The sequence below is a fragment of the Felis catus genome, chromosome D3, assembly GCF_018350175.1.
Source record: "Felis catus isolate Fca126 chromosome D3, F.catus_Fca126_mat1.0, whole genome shotgun sequence".
In the NCBI taxonomy this organism is placed as follows: Eukaryota; Metazoa; Chordata; class Mammalia; order Carnivora; family Felidae; genus Felis; species Felis catus.
In genome coordinates this window covers 72,892,078-72,912,360 of record NC_058379.1, presented here as the reverse complement: position 1 = coordinate 72,912,360, position 20,283 = coordinate 72,892,078, and the positions used below count along the sequence as shown (strand labels likewise).

General features: G+C 38.2%; 1 long non-coding RNA gene and 1 other non-coding gene across 2 annotated transcripts in view; one reads left to right on the top strand and one right to left on the bottom strand.

Moving 5' to 3' along the window:
- The window catches only part of LOC123381441, a 308,159-nt gene that overhangs the window by 248,169 nt on the left and 39,707 nt on the right, over positions 1-20,283 (top strand). The window lies entirely within an intron of this gene.
- Positions 3,368-3,498, bottom strand: LOC111557397. The gene has a single exon (XR_002737445.1). It is a non-coding gene; the product is annotated as a small nucleolar RNA SNORA44 (small nucleolar RNA).

Here is a 20,283-nt window from a genome sequence, read left to right as displayed (position 1 = left end):
ACCTACCTTACTTCACTTTAATCTTCATATTAGCACTGTGGGTAAATTTATTGAGATCATTGTACATATAAAGAAAATGAAGCTTAGCGAGTGTATTAGCCAAGGTTCTCTAGAGAAACAGAACCAATCAAATACTGGTATATAATATATACATATTATATACTCATGTAATATATTTACTATAAGGAATTGGCTCATGTGATTATGGAGGCTGAGAAGTCCTGAGATCTGCACTTGGCAAGCTGGAGATCCAGGAGAGCCGATGTGTAGTTCTCGTGTGAAAACTTGCAGGTTCTGTTCAAATCTGAAAGCTAGAAAAAAACCAATCTTCCAGCTCAAGGCAGTCAGGTAGGAGGAGTGCACTCTTCCCTGGCTGTTTTATTCTATTTAGGCTTTTAATTGATTGGAAGAGGCACACCTACATTAAGGAGAACAGTGTCTTTTCTGAGTCTACAGATAAATATCAAGTATTCATCTTCTCCAGGAATGCTCTCACAGGCAACCCAGTTGTTTGGACACCCCATGGCCCAGTGAAGTTGACACATAAAAGGAATCATTACAGGGAGTTTAAGTAAATGTTTGTGGTCACACAGCTAGATGGTGGTGGGATTTGGAATTTGATCCTGATCTGTAAAATGGGAAAGTCTTTGCTTTTAATAACTATGCCACATTAGTGGTTTTCCATTCATGTCCAGTCAGATATCAGGATCTTCCTTTGCAATGCTTCTTGCTTCCTTTACGTTTCTACGACCATCTATCTACATTTAGGGCTTCTGTGTCTCACACCCACACCATTGAAATGATCTGCACACTGGTAACCCTTCTTCCAGCCTACCCCCCCAATTTCACCTTTCCAGCACATCTCTTTCAAAGTCACTAGGTTAATTTTCTTAAAACACATTTTGCCACATCACTCACTTGCTCAACAATCTTCACGATTCCCCCAAATTATAGACAAAATGTGAACACCTCCACCTGGATGGTAAGGCATCTGTGTCATGCTTCCACATTTCCAGCTCTTGCTTCACCTGCACAGCTGATGGAGATGCATTTTACCTGCAGCAGAGATTTCAAAGTCTAAGGTGTAAGGCAAAAATTGCATGTGGTCAAAATTGCCCTTGAAAATCCTAATTTTTTCTGTAAGGTATGGTATACATAGTTTTATATTTGTAATGCATTTTAAAGTTTATAGCAAGTAATTCTTATGTGTACTAACATTTGACACACCCTGACCTAGACTGAAGAGATGAACTAAAGAAGAGTCTGCAACGGAAGTTTGGGTATGCCAACAAATGTGTTTTGAAATTATTGTTAAGTCCCTGGTAGTGAATTGGGTATCAATGGAGAATTCTGAAGTATTCCTACTTGCTTCATGGGTATATTCAACTTGTTATATTGTTCAGTCTTTTTAACATTAATACATGTGAAAAGACTTATTTGTTATTGTGAATATTAAATGAGACATTGGAGTTCCATGTGTGTGTGCACGTACACGCGTGAATGTGTGTGTGTTAGGGGGAAAAGGGGGGCTTCTTTAAAGTCATATGTGGGGCTCCTGGGTGGCTCAGTCAGTTGAGCGTCCGACTTCGGCTCAGGTCACGATCTCACAGCTTGTGGGTTCAAGCTCGCATAGGGCTCTGTGCTGACAGCTCAGAGCCTGGAGCCTGCTTCGGATTCTGTGTCTCCCTCTCTCTCTGCCCCTCCCCCACTCACATTCTGTCTCTGTCTCTCTCAAAAATAAATAAAGATAAAAAAAATAAAAAAAAAAGTCATATGTAAGTGCAATATACTTAGGACATGATCCCATTCTGCTGCCTCATTTTAGCTATTTTTGTGTACAGATAGTATATATCCTTTCTCAATTGCTCAAGAGTACAGAGTTGTAACACATAGTGCTGCCTCATGACCCTCCTGATTCCTGTGAATCTCTCTGCCCATAAGAAAGTATTTTGATTTTGGTATGAACTAAATATCTCAAAGGAGCCATTAATAGTGGGATTTCTACTTCAGTAGACAAGCCGGTTCAGAGGTGATGTCCAGGGACTTTCCAGAAACTCTGCATGTATAATCTCAAACTTGCTCGTATATATATTTTTATCATCAGAAGTCATTGATCACATTTCATCTTTCCTCATCAACTGACACTTATTAGCACACCTCATTGTTTCCTTATTGGTGATAAGGAAATCTAAGTCTAAATAAATCTGAATAGTTTGACAAAATAATATTTTTTGAGAATGATCTTAGTAAGGTAGGAAAAAATCCTTGGACAATATTAACATTACTTAAGGAAGATAGAGCACGTTTTTAGTTAACAACTAAAAGCTAGTTAGCCATTGTACTTTGTGCTACAAAAGAGCCATTGAGTAGAGACATTCTGTTTCATGCTCTGCCACTAACTTCCTGGGGAGACCTTGGGAAAATCATCCACTCCCATTTACCTTTAATTTTCCAGTTTTCATGGAAGAAATAGTCATTCTCCAAGGTTCTTTCCCATTGTTATGTTCTGGGATGGCAACACATTCATTAACAAGTGCAGCAGATGGTAGGGTGTATCTTTTGCCTCTCTTACATTCAGAGAATCACCAGCATCATTCTTATTAGAGAAAGCAGTGGAAAAAGATGTGGTGTTCTCATACGCCTTTTTAGAGCATTGGAATGTCTATATCACAGTGTTGGCAAGATTGGCAATATAGTACAGTTCTAAATGGAATTACAAATGTGAATATCTTGTGAATATGTGCAGAAAGTGGTGTGTGTGTGTGTGTATAAAATGAATTTCTGGATTTTGACTCATCTCACCGATGACCTCCAGCTGGGAAAGATTAGCCTATATTTCCCTGCTTTAGCTCATCCAAAACACTGAACACAATAAAACCAGAGTAAGAGCCTTCTGCTCCTGTCCTTGGCTCTGGACTAAAATGGCTCCCCAAGAATGGATAAAGTAACCATCCTGAGTTTATTTTTAGAGTATCTGAATGAAACCTTCTTCTTGTTCAATGTAAACAGGTCTTTTCCTCAAACTCACAAATGCCTTTTTTTGAGTTCTTCTATCTTTGACTTTAAGAAATACAGGGAAAGAATAGAGAATAAGGATACGGAAGGCCCAGAGATGATATCCTGACACCCATTCCATTTACAAAAAAATTAATTCAGGAAATGAAAAAAAAATGGATCAGATAGAAACAAGGTCATTCATGAGTAAGCCGACTATCTATTTGAAGGAGGATAATGTAAGTAAAATAGAACTTTATTTTATTTATTTATTTTTCTGTAATCCAAAAAGTTGATTCAATACACCCATCTACATGGACGTTTATGGAACCGCCTGGACTCAGGTAGGCGGCATCCAGCCCACGTCCTGAGTTGTTATAAGAAAGGGGAGTGACAGCTGTAGGTATCATGCTGACCTGTGTTGTCAGAGTCTCTTCAAGTTGTTCTTGCATGCAGGTGGAGATCCCATGGCCGCAACTGGCTGCAGCTCTTGGAACCATGCTGAATAGAATTTTATTTTTAAGATTAAAGAGTTTTCATGTTTAGGGAGAGGTTTAGAATTTCAAGAAATTTTAGTCTTAATTTGTATACTATTTTTTAAATTTTTTTTAACATTTATTTTTGAGACAGAGAGAGAGAGAGAGAGAGAGAGAGAGAGCATAAATGGGGGAGGGGCAGAGAGAGGGAGACACAGAATCGGAAGCAGGCTCCAGGCTCTGAACCATCAGCCCAGAGCCTGACGCGGGGCTCGAACTCACAGACCGCGAGATCGTGACCTGAGCTGAAGTCAGAGACTCAACCGACTGAGCCACCCAGGCGCCCCTTACTTAATTTGTATACTATTTTTAAAGTGATAGATAAGGAAGGGACTATTTTATGAAAGTAATATAGTACTTTATAATGCCTTATAACGTCCTTCAGAAGTTCAAATATCTTACAATCTAATCCACAAATATAAGGGAAAGTTAAAGTCTAAATATAAAGGAAAATGATAGTAAGTTACCTGTGCTAATCCTTTCTTTCTCTTTAGAGCCATGAATTTGCTCAATATATTTTTCAGTTAGAAACAAAAATCATTTCATTTCTTACTCTCATATTTATTGTAGTTTTCAATGTTAAAACAATACAACCTTCAAAATGCCAAGCTGTGCAAAGAAATATTGCTCCAAAATAATTAGAAAGTATGTATGAGATACTAAAACATCTGGATGAAAAAAAGAAACATTAAATCAACTGTCAAACAACTGTTTTATTTCTCCAATGTTAAATATCTGTTTTTTGAAACATCTGGATGTTTCCTGGATGAAAAAAGTTGCTAGTGGTGGAAGGATCTTTTATGTTGTATCTAAATGCATCAGGATGGCTTCTGTCTAGGATCAGGATTAAAAGACAATGACTGCTCTGATAATGAGGTTCATCTCTGAGCAAAGAAGTTAGGCAAGAAGGGCTTTCTAGGTGGTTTGAGATAATTAGAAACACCTTGACAATCATGCACTTATATCTGTTCATTGACTTCTTGCTTTTCCAGTCAATTCATTCTACTCCTTATCCCCCAACCCCAATCCAAACACACACCTTTAACTTTGTTCTCACTGCTGGGCCTTAAATGAGAAAGCTAATTGGTGTATGGGATCCATTTTAATCCCAAAGAAGGAACCTGCCGGGGTGTCAATGATATTCACCAGGAAGCCTCCCAGGGGAGGGGGATGGTATTCAATTTCCTGGGAAACCATCACCAGGATTCTGTCACCAGGAAGACACAGTATGAAACCAGCAGGACACATCATAGACCTCACCTTCAGAGAGCCAGCTGGGGGGCCTGTAAATTGTTCTTCTGTAGGCAGTTACCTGCAGGAGACTCATTAGGGGTGAGTTTCACTGGGCATCCTGACTATCAGCCCAGTGCAGCAGGAGTAGGAAAAATTAACACACCAGAACCAGGAGGAAAAAACCTTCCTCCTCCCAGCTCCCTCACATGTCCTCTATTGACAAAGATTAGCATTGTGCCAGCTGGCAGGGGAGAAATGTTTCAGTATCACAGTAGACAAGGAAGGGTGGATTTGGGACTGAGAGGCAATGAGCTGATAACTAGCACATTTTTGCTCCTGGTAGGTGCTGGAATCAGGTTTGAATGTAATGGAATCAAAGAAAGGTAAATCACAAACCAGGATCATGCAGCCTTACAGTGTTATTCAAAAGATCATCCACTCTTTACTGCTTCTGTTATTTAGGTTATAAGATGTTTATAGGTTTTCTGTATCTTTGGATATCAGATATCATCAACCCAAGGACAAACCACTAAGGACCATTATGGTACCATCTTGATAGAAAATCAATGTCAATCAATGTCAATTAGACTAAGACATGGCATTGATTGGAATTTGCATCCTAGTTTCTGAGACACTCAAATGTAAAATAAGACCTTAGGAATTTAAGGCCTTTATTGTCTTAGAATCAATAAAATACAACTTAAAAAGATTATAGTTTTGGGCAGTAACCTCAGCAAATGATCTCTCATCTCCCTTTTTCCTTGCCCTTCTGATTCAAATCTTTTTTTTTTTTTTAATTTTTAATGTTTATTTTTGAGAGAGTGAGAGACAGAGCATGAGCAGGGGAGGGGCAGAGAGAGAGGGAGACACAGAATCTGAAGCAGGGTCCAGGGTCCCAGCTGTCAGCACGGAGCCCGATGCGGGGCTCGAACTCACAAACTGCAAGATCATGACCTGAGCTGCAGTTGGACACCTAACGGACTGAGCCACCCAGGCGCCCCATCTACTAATTCAAATCTTAATAATGTTTCTGTATGTAGTATTTCTTTCACCTCCATGAAGACTTTGATAGTTTGTCTTTCATTTTTCTCATTCCCTATAAAGTTGTCTTCTGAGTATACTTAATTATACTGACTCATATTATTCCCTAATCATTTCATGTGTATTAGACTCATCTCACCACTTCCATTGTTAATTCCTTGAGGAATATTATTTGCAACTTTTATACATTTGTATAAAAAGTTTGATTCAATCCATAGCTGTGGTCAGCAAGGTAGAAACATTCTCAATCTGGGGATCTGGGGATTAAAAATAAATAGCCCAATCATGTCAACATTTGTGAAGATACCTATTTCTACTTGACTTCATACTTCAAAATGTGTTTGGTTGAGAAATTTTCATCATCAAAAATATTTATGTTTAATTTGCATGGAATTAAACTTTGGTTTATGTATAAAAAAAAAAGCCAGAGCATGATAGTATAAGATGAACATATGTTTGAACTTGGGCTAAATTTAGTAGCTCCTTTAGATCTCCCACATACACTTTTGCTCATGTCTCCGGAATGTATATTGGTACCTTTGAAATAAATTCAAGCTCATTGCTTCTCCCTCTTCCCGAGATCCAGGTCAAAGGTAATTTTCATCAGCCAGCAGGTACTACTTGACATCAAGGTCATTTTGAGCATCTCTGTTAGCAAAGACATTTCCAAAGGCAAAGAAAGGAACTGATATGTGGCTTTTCTCACTAGAGAAATTACTTGCAACAAGTCACATTGGATGAAATTATATTTAAAAGGATATCATTTTGTAAGAACAAATTTCAAGCATTTGCAGGGGTGATGGGGGGGAAAGGTTGTTTTGCAATTTAATTTCCAACTATAAGAGTACAGCTTAAAATCTGACAACTGTACATAAACCTTAGAAAAGGTCTTCTGGACAGCAAAGGATAGTAAGGGAGCAAAAGAGGGAGAAAAAAATCAAGTTTTTCATCTCAGTAGTGAATTAATCTCTTGAATTACCTTCCTGCAGAGGCAGATCGTAACTCTGGGGTAAAGCTGGTATTCTTGTGTTGCTCTCCTATTTCCCCCCATTTAATGTGTTGTTAATAAGGGTGGTGAATTCGAAGAATTAGGGGTGGGTATTGTACCCATCTTCCTTCTTTCTGATCATGTCATTGGCAGCCCTATCTATATCCTGAGAGAAGAGGGCTAGGAAGTATAAGCACGTCTAATGCTATTTTGATTCCTTTAGACTGGGGGTTTAAAGAAAAAAATTTTTAATGTTTATTTATTTTTAAGAGAGACAGAGACAGAGTGTGAGTGGGGGAGGGGCAGAGAGCGAGGGAGATACAGAATCCAAAGCAGGCTCCAGGCTCTAGGCTCTGAGCTGTCAGCACAGAGCCCGACACGGGGCTCCAACTCACAAACCATGAGATCATGACCTAGCTGAAGTCAGACACTGAACTGACTGAGCCACCCAGGCTCCCCATAGCCTGGGGAGTTTTTCAAATAAGTAATTTGAACAAGCTTTATTAGAATTTAATTTGGGGGATACAAGATTAAGGATGGTGAGAAGCTTACCAAAGCAAAAATGATCCCTTCATTTCCTTCCAACTTGAATTATATGAAAATGTTAGCTTTAAAATTTAAGGAAAAGTTGTTGGTAGAAGATTGGATTGTGAGAGAAAGCTCATTGAGAACTTTTTCCAGGTTGTTTATTCTAGTTCAACAAAATTTTATTTTTTAAACTTGTGGTTATATTCTGGGCTACAGAGTGGCCACAGATGATGTAATTGTTGCGAACTGTGATAGATCTTTGAGTCCTTATTAATATTTTAACTGGTATATCTATGCCTGAGATGGCCATTGTCTGACACCTATGTGATCATTGTCCATTTATAATGTCTTCACATAAGAGCTGTTACTGTATTTTCCCTCAGTGCCTGGGTGTAGTCTCAGAAACTTTCTCCACACAGAGCCCCAGGAAGCCACTCCTGATTGAATGGAGCTGGTGGGCAAGATGACACTTGTTAGCTACTTTTGTAGTATATAGTGAGGGATCTTGGGCAGGGTGGCCATGGCTGTGGTCGTAGTGGCCACTGTAAACACTGCAGAGTATAATGTACTCTCACATATACTATTACATTTAATGAATCCAGTCTCTAAAAGATGTACAAATGAAGAGCTGAAATATGTATGCTTTGCTTAAATTTGCTCAAACCCAGGACTTTAATTCCAACCCCCCCCCCATTTTTACACCTTTTTCTGGTACTTTTGGAAACTGAGAGACAAAGCAATCTTTCCCAGAGCTGCATGTTCAGGCCTCTCCCTAATAGGCTGGAGAAAGAAGGGGAAGTTTCTGAAAAAAATAGAACCACTGTGTCTCCTCCTCTCTGCTCCTCAACATGTATTTGACCAACACCAAATAAATATTGCTTTAGGAAACAACACAGCCTATCAAAAAGGTCATTGAACAAATTGGTAAGATGTAGAAATGCCAGGACACACTGGGGACCTTCAAAAGTTGAGGGCTGAAAAGTATTTCCCTTTTCCGGTTTGTTTAAATCGATGGGGGCAATCGCTGTGTTCAGTGGCAGGCAAGAAGGATCCAGAATCAGAAGCTCTGGCCTGCAGAACCACATCCACCTCTCCCTGAATCTCTCTCAGAACTCGTAGATTGCAGTGCACAGAAGTGGATATCGTTCCTCATTTATATTATTCAATGAAACAATATTTTGTTAAAAAAGGAAACCTTCTTTGTAAGCTCTAAATTGCTATGAAAATGTTAATTATGCTTTTTGTGTGGTTTGTTTGGAGGCATCAGTAAATTATGCTTGTCTGCTTTGTACTCCATCTCTTGCAAATAATTCTCAAGACCTAGTAAGAAAACTATTGCCACAAGATCTAGCATCAGTTAAAATATAGTGTCATCTATATTTACATGAGAAAAGAAGTTTTTTCCTATTAATTTCTCATTTTCAAAGAAAGACAATTCCCTTTCAATCTACCCTCTTCTCAAAAAATTCCCCCCCCCATTTCTAAATATGTCACTTATGCTGTCTCATGTATCACATAGTGGCTCTAAAACATCTTCACTTAGATTAATGGTGCCGATAGTGTTTTCCCGAAGAACACTTGGTTGGATAGATAGCCCATACTTCCAGAGAGCTGGCTTAGAGCAAGCTAACAGTAAGTCTCAAAGAAATCTCCATTCTAGAATATGGAAAACTTTGTTGCTTCAAATGATAGGCTTTTAAAGTTTCTACAGATTAAGGTTTCATACCCTGAGTATTTCAGTTCTGAGTAGAATATTCTGGTATTTAGTCTCCTATCTTTTGCTTTCATACCATCCACTTTACTAAGTTAAAAACATTGACCTTAATTTACACCCTTTTATGTAAACAAACTCCAGTGTAAGGAGCATAGGGCTTAGAATAAAAAAAATGTGGATTTAAATCTCAGCTTTATCGTCTAAGAGGAGTTTATTGAGAGAAGTGAATAGGTTATGGGACAAAGCTCTCTCTACATGCTAAAACTCCTTAATTCTTAGTTATTATTATCTGTGATAGGTAGATTAGAAAATTACTGTAAATGAAAAATTAGGTCTTTCAAAGCACTTATATGGAAAGACTCTCTATATTCCTACCCATTACAGGAAATACAATTCTGAGCTTGTAAGGGCAGCTATCAATGCGAGCAATTTTGCATTTGACCTTTAAAGATATAGCACATTCTCACAGAGAAGTTGGGGCATAAAATATCCAACCCTGAAATAGGAAATTATACGGATGATGATGCTCAAGTATAATCTATGTAAGGTTCAAAAAGATACAACACATGTGTGGTGCATATGAAGCTATTTTCATGCTTTCTAAATCTCATTGCAGTATTTGGGCTTGTTGACTATTTGTAAGGCTGTATCCTTCAGGGATAAATAGGGAAGTACTATGAGGCAGTGTTAAATAATCCTTCTTGGTTTTGTTATAATCATCAAACGGTAGTGGAATGTGCTACTCAAAATGTAAGTAAGATCAATCCACTGAGTGTGCTGCCAAAGTGCTTTCTAGAACCATAGGACACAAAGACAATGTCATGCAGAATTGTGAACAGCCATTAAATTAATTTCCCCAGTGATGAAATCAAATGAGTCACCAGCAGCAGAAAGACAAATCATTTTGGAAAGAAAAACAATGTTAGCTTCACAATGAATATCCCTTTGAAAGCCATCTTTAGGTTATTTCAAGACAGGTATATCTGAAAACATATCCGTGTGTGTGTGTGTGTGTGTGTGTGTGTGTGTGTGTGTGTGTGTGTATGTGTACAGGAAGAAAAAGGGGAGAGAGACAGAGAGAGAGAAATGGGGATGGAGGGAGAAAGAAAGAATGATTTAACCCAATGTGTAACCATACACATGCGTGCGCGCGCGCGCACACACACACACACACACACACACACACACACACACCTTTTGTCAGCAGTCCTCCTAAATTTCTACATTAAAACTGTGTTCCTCCAATTACTCATATATTCTGCTTAAATTACGTTTTCAGAAGTGGAGGTTTTTAGGAGATAATGTGATGTACTAATTCATGGTAACATCCATTTCTGTCTCAACCCCTTTCCTTCTTGTTTCAGAGGTTAACATCTCATAATAGAAGGAATCATCAGACGGTTTAATATTAACATGTCTAGAGAGTATCCAGATTGTCTAATGAATATTTTTCAAGGGTTATTATTTTTCTCCATGATAATAAGCCTACCAGGAGCCAAGTAGCTGAAAGAATAAAACTCCATGATGATCAACTCCATGTTCAAGACCCCAAGGTATCAAGATTCCAAATAAATAATCTTATAGAGGCCAAGGGCTGGTTTTAAGCATCAAAATGGCATTATCTGATATACATTTAAGAGATCAGTGTGCCCTTTGACCAACATCTTGTCAGTTTTCCCACTCCCCAGTTCCTGGTAACCATCATTCTATTCTTTATTTCTATGGTATTGGCTTTTTCAGATTCCACTTATAAGTGATATCATATAGTCTTTGTCTTTCTTTGACTTATTTCACTTAGCCCTCAAGGTCCATCCATGTTATGACAAATGGCAAGATTTCCTTCTTTTTCATGACCAAGTAATATATATATATGATATTATCATATTATGATATTATGTGTTTGATATTATGACATTATATATTTATATATATATATATATATATATATATATATATATATATATATATATCACATCACATTTTGTTTATCCATTCATCCACTGATGGAAATTTAGCATTTAGCTATTTCCATTTTTGGCTAAACATGAGACTGCAGATATCTCTTTGATATTCTGTTTTCATTTCCTTTGGCTCTATACCTAGAAATGGGAAAGGGGGATCATATGCTAATTCTATTTTTAATTTTTTAAGTAACTGTTTTCCGTAGTATGTGTACCAACTTACATTCCCACCAACAGTACAAAAAGTTTTCCTTTCTCCACACCTTTGCCAGTACTTTTCATTTCTTGTCTTATTTATTATAGCGATTCTAACATCATTTTACTAATAATTAGTGATGTTGATCACGTTTTCGTGTAACTGTTGTCCATTTGTGTACCTTCTTTGGAGAAATGTATATTCAATTCCTCTGCCCATGTTTTAATGATTGTCTTTTTGCTATTGAGTTGTTCGAATTCTTTATATATTTTGAATATTAGCCCCTTATCAGATACATGATTTGTAAGTATGTTCTCTCATTCCATTGGCTATCAGTTCATTTTGTTGATGGTTTCCTTTGCTGTATAGAAGTTTTCAAATTTGATGTAGTCCTACTTGTTTATTTTTGCTTTTGTTGACTTGACTTTTGGTATCATATCCAAAAAAATTGTTGCTGAGACTAATGTTAAGGAGCTTATCTCCTATGTTTTCTTCTAGCAGTTTTATGGTTTCAGGTCTTATATTCAAATACTTAATCCATTTTGTCTTGATTTTTGTGTATGGTGTAAGATAGGCACAGTTTCATTATTTTGCACGTCACTGTCCAGTTTTTCCACCATCATTTATTGAAGAGACCATTTCTTCCCCATGGTGTATTCTTGTCCCCCTTGTTAAATATTAGTTGATTATTATGTGAGGGTATTTTTGGGCTCTTGATTTTCTTCTATTGGTCTATGTATCTGTTTTTATGTCAACATCATACTGTTTTGATTACTATAGCTTTGTAGTGTAGTTTGAAATCAGGAGCTATGATACCTCCAGCTTTGTTTTGCTTTCTCAGGATTGCCTTGACTCTTCAGCATCTTTTGTGGTTCCGTACAAATTTTAGGATTGTTTGATTGTTTTTTCTATTTCTATTTCTATTTTTCTATTTCAAATACAATTGGAATTTTGATAGGATTCCATTGGATCTGTAGATGGCTTTGGGTTAGTAAGGACATTTTAACAATATTAAGTCTTACAATCCATGAGAATGGGATATCTTTCCATTTTTGTATGCTTGTGTGTCTTATTCAACTTCTTTCATCAAATAGTTGTAGTTTCCAGTGTGTAGCTCTTTCACCTCCTTGATTAAGTTTATTCCTCTTTTATTGTTTTAGATACTATTATGAATAGGATTGTTTTCTTTCTTTTTTGGTTACTTCATTGTAGTTAGAAGAGGAACAAGTTTTGGGTATTTAATGCAAAGCATTGTGATTATAGTTAGTGATAATGTATTATATATTTGAAAGTTGTTTAGAGAGTAGCTCTTAAATGTTCATATCATAAAAAGGAAATGATAATTATGTGACGTGATGGAGGTGTTAGCTAACACATGGTGTTAAGCATATTGTGATGTGGAAATGAATCAATTCAACACATTGTACAACTTAAACTTACACAATGTTATATGTCAATTACATCTCAATAAATCTGAAAGAAAAAGATCATGTGGCCGCTTTGTGGAGAGTAAGCGTTAGAGGGAAAGAGGCATGGCAAAGAGAACAGCTAGGAGGTTTTTGTATTCTAGTTGGGAGACTCAGACTTGAATTGAGTGATGCACATGAAACTGATGTGAAATCATTGGATCCTGAATAATTGTTGGAGGTAGTGCTGTCAGGACTTGCTGATGCATTGGAAGTGGAAAATAAGGGAAAGGGAGGAATCAAGATTGGCACTTAAGGTTTGGGATTAAACAACTGGATGGATGGTGGTGCCATTTATTGAGATGGGAAGAGCTTTCTGGAGAGGGATGGATTGGGTAGGGTAAGAGGTTGTTCTGTTTGATGACGTTAAATTTCAGATGTTTTTAGACAGCAAATGGAAATGGCAGTAGGCAGTTTTATATCTGATTTCAGTGTCTCTTAGAATTCTAAACTTTCACTCATTGCTTTATAAAAATAGCGTTAATTAAATTGGGATCTGGAAAATAGAAAGTAGTTCACAGCTGGGTAAATTCAAGTTCTTAGATTAGCATTCAAGACTTCTCTTTGTCCACTTTCTTAGGCTCTTCTATCTACATTTTTCTTTCATAATTGATCCTATAACCATATCAAGCCATTTGTAGTTCCCTGGATACATTATGATGGCATATATTTCCATGACTTTGCTTGTGTTCCAAATTGCAATTCCCTTTTCCCCTCTTTCCATTTGGCCAACTCCTAACTCATCCTTTAAGACTATTTTGGTGCCATGTCAACCTTGAAAATTTCCCTAACCATCCTAGAGGTTGATAGATTCTTTTGCTACAAATTGGCATTCAAGACTTCCTTCAACTATAACATTTGTCATGTAGTACAATGATCATTCAACTATCTGCCTTCTAGACTAAACTGAGAACTCTTTATAGTCAAAGTTGTCTTTATTTTTGTACCCCTAGCAATCAGAATGATTGGAATTAATAGATGATCAAACTGGTTGTTGAATGAGTAAATATTTCTTAAAGAATCTTAAGCCTCTCTGAGAAAACTGTAGTGTAGAAAAATCTACACAGTTTAGGTTCTTGGAAATTCTTTATGAGTAGACAGGACCAGGGAAGGACAGTCAGGAAGACTACCTCTTACAGAGAATGATTTAAGTGGCCAGAATGTCTCCTAGTACAACCTTTAGTGATTCATTTCTTGAGGGTTATACATTTCCCTCTTACTTAGGTTCTTTTGAAAAAAATGTGCATTTGGGGGAGAGAGAGTAATTTATTAAATTATTACATAAAAGGTAAGGTCTTACAGTAGAAAGAAGAGAGCCAGGAGTCTAGAGTTGTGGACTATGTTTAGTCCCAGTTCTCTCCCTACTTTGATGTAGGAACTCAGCCTAAGTGAGTGGCAAATGTGGGGAATACTGTACCTCTGCAATGTCAGCAAGGAAATTAATTGCTCAGAGAGACAAAGCATATGATAAGTGGCAGAATTATAAAATATTCCTGAAAGACGTGAGGTAACAGTAAGAAGGCATGCAAAAATAGGCTGAGAGGAAACAATTACTATTGAGAAGGGGAAAGATGGTACAAGTGATTCTACTGGAGAATTGTGTTTGAAGAAAAACAATAGTTCCATTCCAAGCAGCAAGCCATAGAATAGAGGACATTATGCTGTGAAAAAGGCAGTCATGATGATGAGAATTTCCTGTGTTCCATGCTCTTGGTTTTCAAGGGAAACCTAGCCAAATGTGAGGTACAGTTTCCAATCCCCATGCCTAATTGATAACTTTGTCATGGATTGTATTCTGAGTTTCCTAATAATCTCAGGGAGGATTTGTTCAAATCATTCAAATTTCCATGCCCAAACTGATCTCCAGATGCCGAAAGCTTAACAGCCAGCCCATTCCTTGTGCATTTTGAGACAAAGTTGAGTATTATTAGTAGTAATACCATATAATGGAACCATTAAGAGTCTTGGCACCAACCTCTCATTCATTTTTAATGTCACAGGAGGGAGATTTATTTGAATGCCTGCAGAGCTGCCTAAACCCTGCATCTTTCTGAGGGAGGCAGACAGATTGCTCTAATGCTCTACTCTATAGTGAGTCTGTGGTGATCTCATGAGCAAGACCTTAGCAAAGCCTTTTAGCCTGGGCACTTGAACCTGTGTTATAAGACTATTCATGTTTCTTAGTTCTAGTAGCACTGGGGAGCTTATATGTGTCAAAATATAATGACTGGAGCCTTATCCCCAGGGGAATGAAGCGGGAGCAAAGATAAGCCCTTTCTGGGATGCAGAGGCTGAAAGAAGGAAGAGAATTGTTTGTTTTGCCTGGTATCCAAGATCTTGCCTATATTCCAAGTCTGGTCTCATTTAGCTTTTTCCTCTTATTGCCTTCCTACATGAATTCTCTACTTTAGCCAGGTTGGTCTCCTCATTGTCTCTCAAATATAAATTTTCGGTTCTCATCTTTTAGCTTTCCAAATGCTATCCCACTTACCTGAAATGTATTTCTCTTTTCTCTCCATTTATTTAAAATCACTAAATCATTTAAGAGCTGGCTCTTATTCCATCTTTTTTTTTTTAAGTTTATTTATTTATTTTGAGAGAGACAGAAACAGTGCAAGTCGGGGAGGGGCAGAAAGAGAGGGAGGGAGGGAGGGAGGAAGGGGGAGAGAGAGAGAGAGAGAGAGAGAGAGAGAGAGAGAGAGAGAGAGAATCCCAAGCAGAATCTACACTGCCAGTGCAGAGCCCAATGAGGGCCTCGAACCCATGAAGCTGTGAGATCATTACTTGAGCTGAAACCGAGAGTTGGATGCTCAACTGACTGAGTCACCCAGGTGCCCCTCATTCTATCTTCTATGGAAAGTTCTCGTTTCCTGAATTTAACAATCTACCAAACCCCTCCTCTCTGCTACCTGGAATCTTTTTTAGATAGTGTTTACTGAGAGCTTACTCTGTGCTAGACTAGTGATAAAACTGAACAAGTCAAACAGGCCTTTCTCTGCCCTTAAGGAACTCTCAATCTAGTGTGTTGTGAAGCTGTTAATTAGTTATCAAATGATAGCTAAATTTATAGTGTTTACTATGTTCCAGGAGCTTCTTCTGGTCGGATTTTGGTTAATTCTTAAAACATCTTTAAGGATCTTGTGTTAGAGTTTATGAGATAGTACCTGTTACTTTTTTCATTTAACTGATAGGAAAATGGAGGCTTAAGGGGATTAAATACCTTGCCCAAGGCCATCCAATGTTGGAGTGGTTTCTGAGCTCAGGCAGCCTTACCCACTAAGCAATTCTTCCAGGTCCCCAAGTATTTTACCTTTACCTTTACTTTTCTTGACTGCCTCGCATCGTAATGGTCTCCTATGTATACGTACATTACCTCCTCAACTACATTACAACCCAATGCCTGTGGGGAAACTGACAGTAGCTTAGGGACCAGTTAGAAACACAGGCTTTAGAAATAGACCTGTATTTAAAACCCTGATTCCCCTGGCTAAGTGTGACCAAGCAAGATTAATCTCTCTGATCTTATATTGTCTTATTTGTAAAATGGGCAAAATAACAACCATGAGGAAGTGGTGAAGGATTAGCTGAGATCACATTTGTAGAGCCTTTGCACAGTGCCTTGAACATGTCTAGCCTCAGTAACTGGTGGCTAATATTATTCTTTGGAGACTCCACCCTTTGACTGTTGGCACCATGGTTGACATGGCACGTAAACATTTTTCTTAAATAATTGCATGTAGTGGAAACTTGAGAACATACTTTGATATAAAGTTAGTGGACAATAACCATTTATTCTTAGTGCATAATACGTTTGAATATGTAGCATGGAAAAAAAGATTCTATAAAGTCATTTTCAGTTTGTATTCTATTGATACAGAATTATTTTTTGGGCACATAGTATGTGCAATATGCTTGGGAAACTTACAATTAAGCATATATATATTTATAAATATAAATATATTAAAAATATATAAATACATAAAATATATGAAATATGTAAAAATATTATATGTGTGTGTGTGTATTTATTTATTCTGGTCGATTTAAGTTCCCAGGTTACTAAATTCTGAGCTGAGCTTGAATTTTATTCTGACTCTGGTTGCCTTCAGAGTTCTCTGCCATTATTTTGTCCTTCTTCATCATTATCTTATGCTTAGGCTGGGGACTCATTTGCTGGGAATTTTTTCTGAGTGTGTTTCATCCTCATCTTTAGGCCTTCTCTTTATATCTGCCCCTTGGAGAGTTTTTTTTTTTTTTCTTCCAGGCTCGTGATCCTCTCTTAGCAACAGACTGCTGCTGGTGGTGACTCAGTACTTGTGGCCTGGTAGGGAAGGGGGATTGGTTTCCAATGTCCCAGCCTAGCCTCAGTGTTCAGCAGACCCTATGTCGCTGGTATCTGGCATGGGACTTTTTCAGTGATCTTGTCCTTCTCCGTCTTTCTCCAGGGTAAAGAAATTTTCCGTTTTCCCTTCCCACAGCCATTGTGGGTCTTCACTTAGTCCTGGCAGCAAAAAGCTTTGAAGTCCTTCCTCCAGCAACTTAAGGCTTTTGTATCCTAATGGAAAAGGATCCAGACGGGGCTTTATGCATTTTCTAGAGACAGCCACTCCCCAGACCCAGGCCTGCACTACAGTGGAGGCTTTCTCTTGCTCCTGATCTTTCTTGAGATCACTGGTGCTGGTCCTGCCAGTAGGTTTGCAGCTTCCAGATATTCTATAATCTCACACTAGCTCACATTCAGTCTTTAGCCATTAGCTAAAGCTTCTTACTCTCCTGGAGGGAAGCCCCATTTTCCTTCTGTGCTGCGAGTCAGTGCCTGTCTCCCAGTTTTCTGTCTATGGAGGTACCTGTCTAACTTAGAATTCAGGTGTGACTTTAACCTGCCTGGTGGGTTCAAGAAAAGTTAAGATTTTGCAGATCATCCATATGTTTCTTGCTGTCAGAGTGAGAGTGATACTCTTTTAAGTTTACCTACATCCCAAGGGGAATGTCACATTATTTAATTAAAAGAAAAATAAAATTATGCAGCCTTGATGGAAGGATTCCAGTTTAATAAGTTCTATGAGGTAAAGAAATATCTTAGAATTAGAGTACCGGGTGAATTTGGTTGCAAAATCTATAAGAGGAATGACAAAAAATAAAACTATGCTTTGAAGATGAGCCAAATAATAAGAAACAAGCATCAAGAAACCTGAAGGGGGCGGGGCATAGGCCTATTGTAAGATGTCCTATTGTCCAAGTGAGTCAGCAGTGGTGAATGGGGGGAGGAAAGATCAAGAATATTTTTAAATGGCACATCCATGTGTTTAGGTACATTGATGCCCATAAGGAAAAAACACTATGTTTCAAGTGTGAGGAGACTAAAAATAAGGGATTTAAGAGACTCTCAGGAAGGAAATTCCTATTGCTATTCCTGTACAACTCAGACTTGGTACTTAGAATGTACGGATATGAAAGTAGAAAACAAAATCAAACAAAGCAAACCACTTTGTAGTTCAAAAAAGAATCAAATACTATATCTGGCTGGTGACAGCATGCATGAATGATAAAACTGCCTCTTATAATAATCACATAGTTAATACTATTATGTCAAATGAGATACTATATGAAAACTCCATCAAATTAGAGTAGCATAAAAATGTACAGTATTAGGATTATAAATATTACTTTGTTGAGGGATAACCACAACCTGGTATATGTCTCAGAATGAACTCAGGAAATGTCCACATCTGAACAGATATGGATAATATGGGCTTTATGAAAATCCTGATCATGTTGATTCTAGTTTTGGTCATTTAAATTATTCCCAATTGACTGGTTGACATCCTGCCTCCTCCACGAAGCTTTCCCTGACTCCTTTGACCAGTAGTGATGATGTCCAGTTTCTCTGAATTCTACTTGAGCTGGCAGCCCTTCACACAGCAGTAAACCGTATGCCATGTGAGAGGACAAGGGTTTGAATGTTATGTTCTCTCTGCTCTCCGTTGCATTTCTCCCCTCTGTCTGGACAGACATTAATCATCCACTGCCTTAGGGAAAGTCTGTCACAGGAGACGCGCAGAACAGAAGTGTCAAATTCTTTGAGCTTTAAAGTTAATCTTAGAAAGTATTTGGAGCAATACCTGAACTAGTTGTCCGTCCCTTATGAGAGCTTAGTCTGATCCTGGAGTTCATCTTGTCTGCACTTGGGTGAACCAGTCTTTACTTGAGTGAACACTGTTATATCAGCTGTGTCGGTGGCCTATGTTGTCATTGTCATTGTCATTGCTGATCACTAAGGACTGCAACCAGGCCGTCCAGTGATTATCCAGCAGGAGGCACACACACATTGGCCTCAGGATTGCTCAGCTTACTTTTTAAACTTCTCCAAGCGGACAACTGTCTTTTCAAGTGACCAGAGTCCTTGGAAGACCCAGGAAAGCAGAATGTGCTTTGGACACCCAAAATGGTAACAGTGTTATGAGAATTTAGATGATCTAAGCCTCTCCTCCAGCCCACATTTCCTGATCTATATCTCTGGGCAAGTTGGATGAGCTTGAGCTCATCTCTGAGCAAGAGAGAATGAGCTCTAGATCCGTTCCCTCCTTCCCACCCACTCAAGCCAGAAAAGCAATCACCACTGTTGATTATAACTTTGCTTCATACCAGTTAATGATCCCTCCCATTTATTTTCTTGAGGTTAGTATCTTATGTTTTGTTTGACCAAATAAGTACATTGTATAATGCGGGGCATTCAAGTACTTAATAAATATTTGGCAGACTGATACTGATATAACTAGTGTGGTAGATATACCGGAAAGAACACAATGTTTCATTGAAGATTAAATCAAGATGGATATATTTCAGTCACCTGTGACTGTGTGCAAACCACCCCCACATTTAGGAGCCTAAAACAAAAATCATTTTTCTGCTTATGATATCTGCTGACATCTAGTGGCTCAACTGGGGGCGATATGGTCCAAGATGGCCTCATTTTTATGTCAGGTGGTTGTTACCTATTTTTCTCTTTCTTTTTCAGTCTGTCACTCTCTCTCTGTCTCTCTCTCTCTGTCTCTGTCACTGTCTCTGTCTCCCATCCTTCACTTGGTATTTTTTTTTTCTGCCAAGAAACTAGCCTTGGCTGGCTGGCTGGCTTGCTTGCTTTCTTTCTTTCTTTCTTTCTTTCTTTCTTTCTTTCTTTCTTTCTTTCTTCCTTTCTTTCCTTCTTTCTTTCTTTTTAAATTTATTAATGTTTATTTTTGAGAGAGAGAGAGAGACAGAGAGAGCGAGCATGAGCAGGAGAGGGGCAGAGAGAGAGGGAGACACAGAATCCAAAGCAGGCTCCAGGCTCTGAGCTGTCAGCACAGAACCTGATGTGGGGCTCGAACTCACGAACCGTGACATCATGACCTGAGCTGAAGTTGGACGCTTAACTGACTGAGCTACCTAGGTATCCCACCCTGGCTTTATACATGGTGGTGTCAGGGTAGCAGCACTGAATAATGGTAGCTACAAAAGTTGTAAGACCTCATGCGACTGAGGCTCAGGAATCACAGAAAGTCACTTTTCTCACATTCTATTGTCTAAAACAATACAACATCAGACTAGATTCACGAAGAGGAGAAAATAACTCTGCTTTTGATGGGA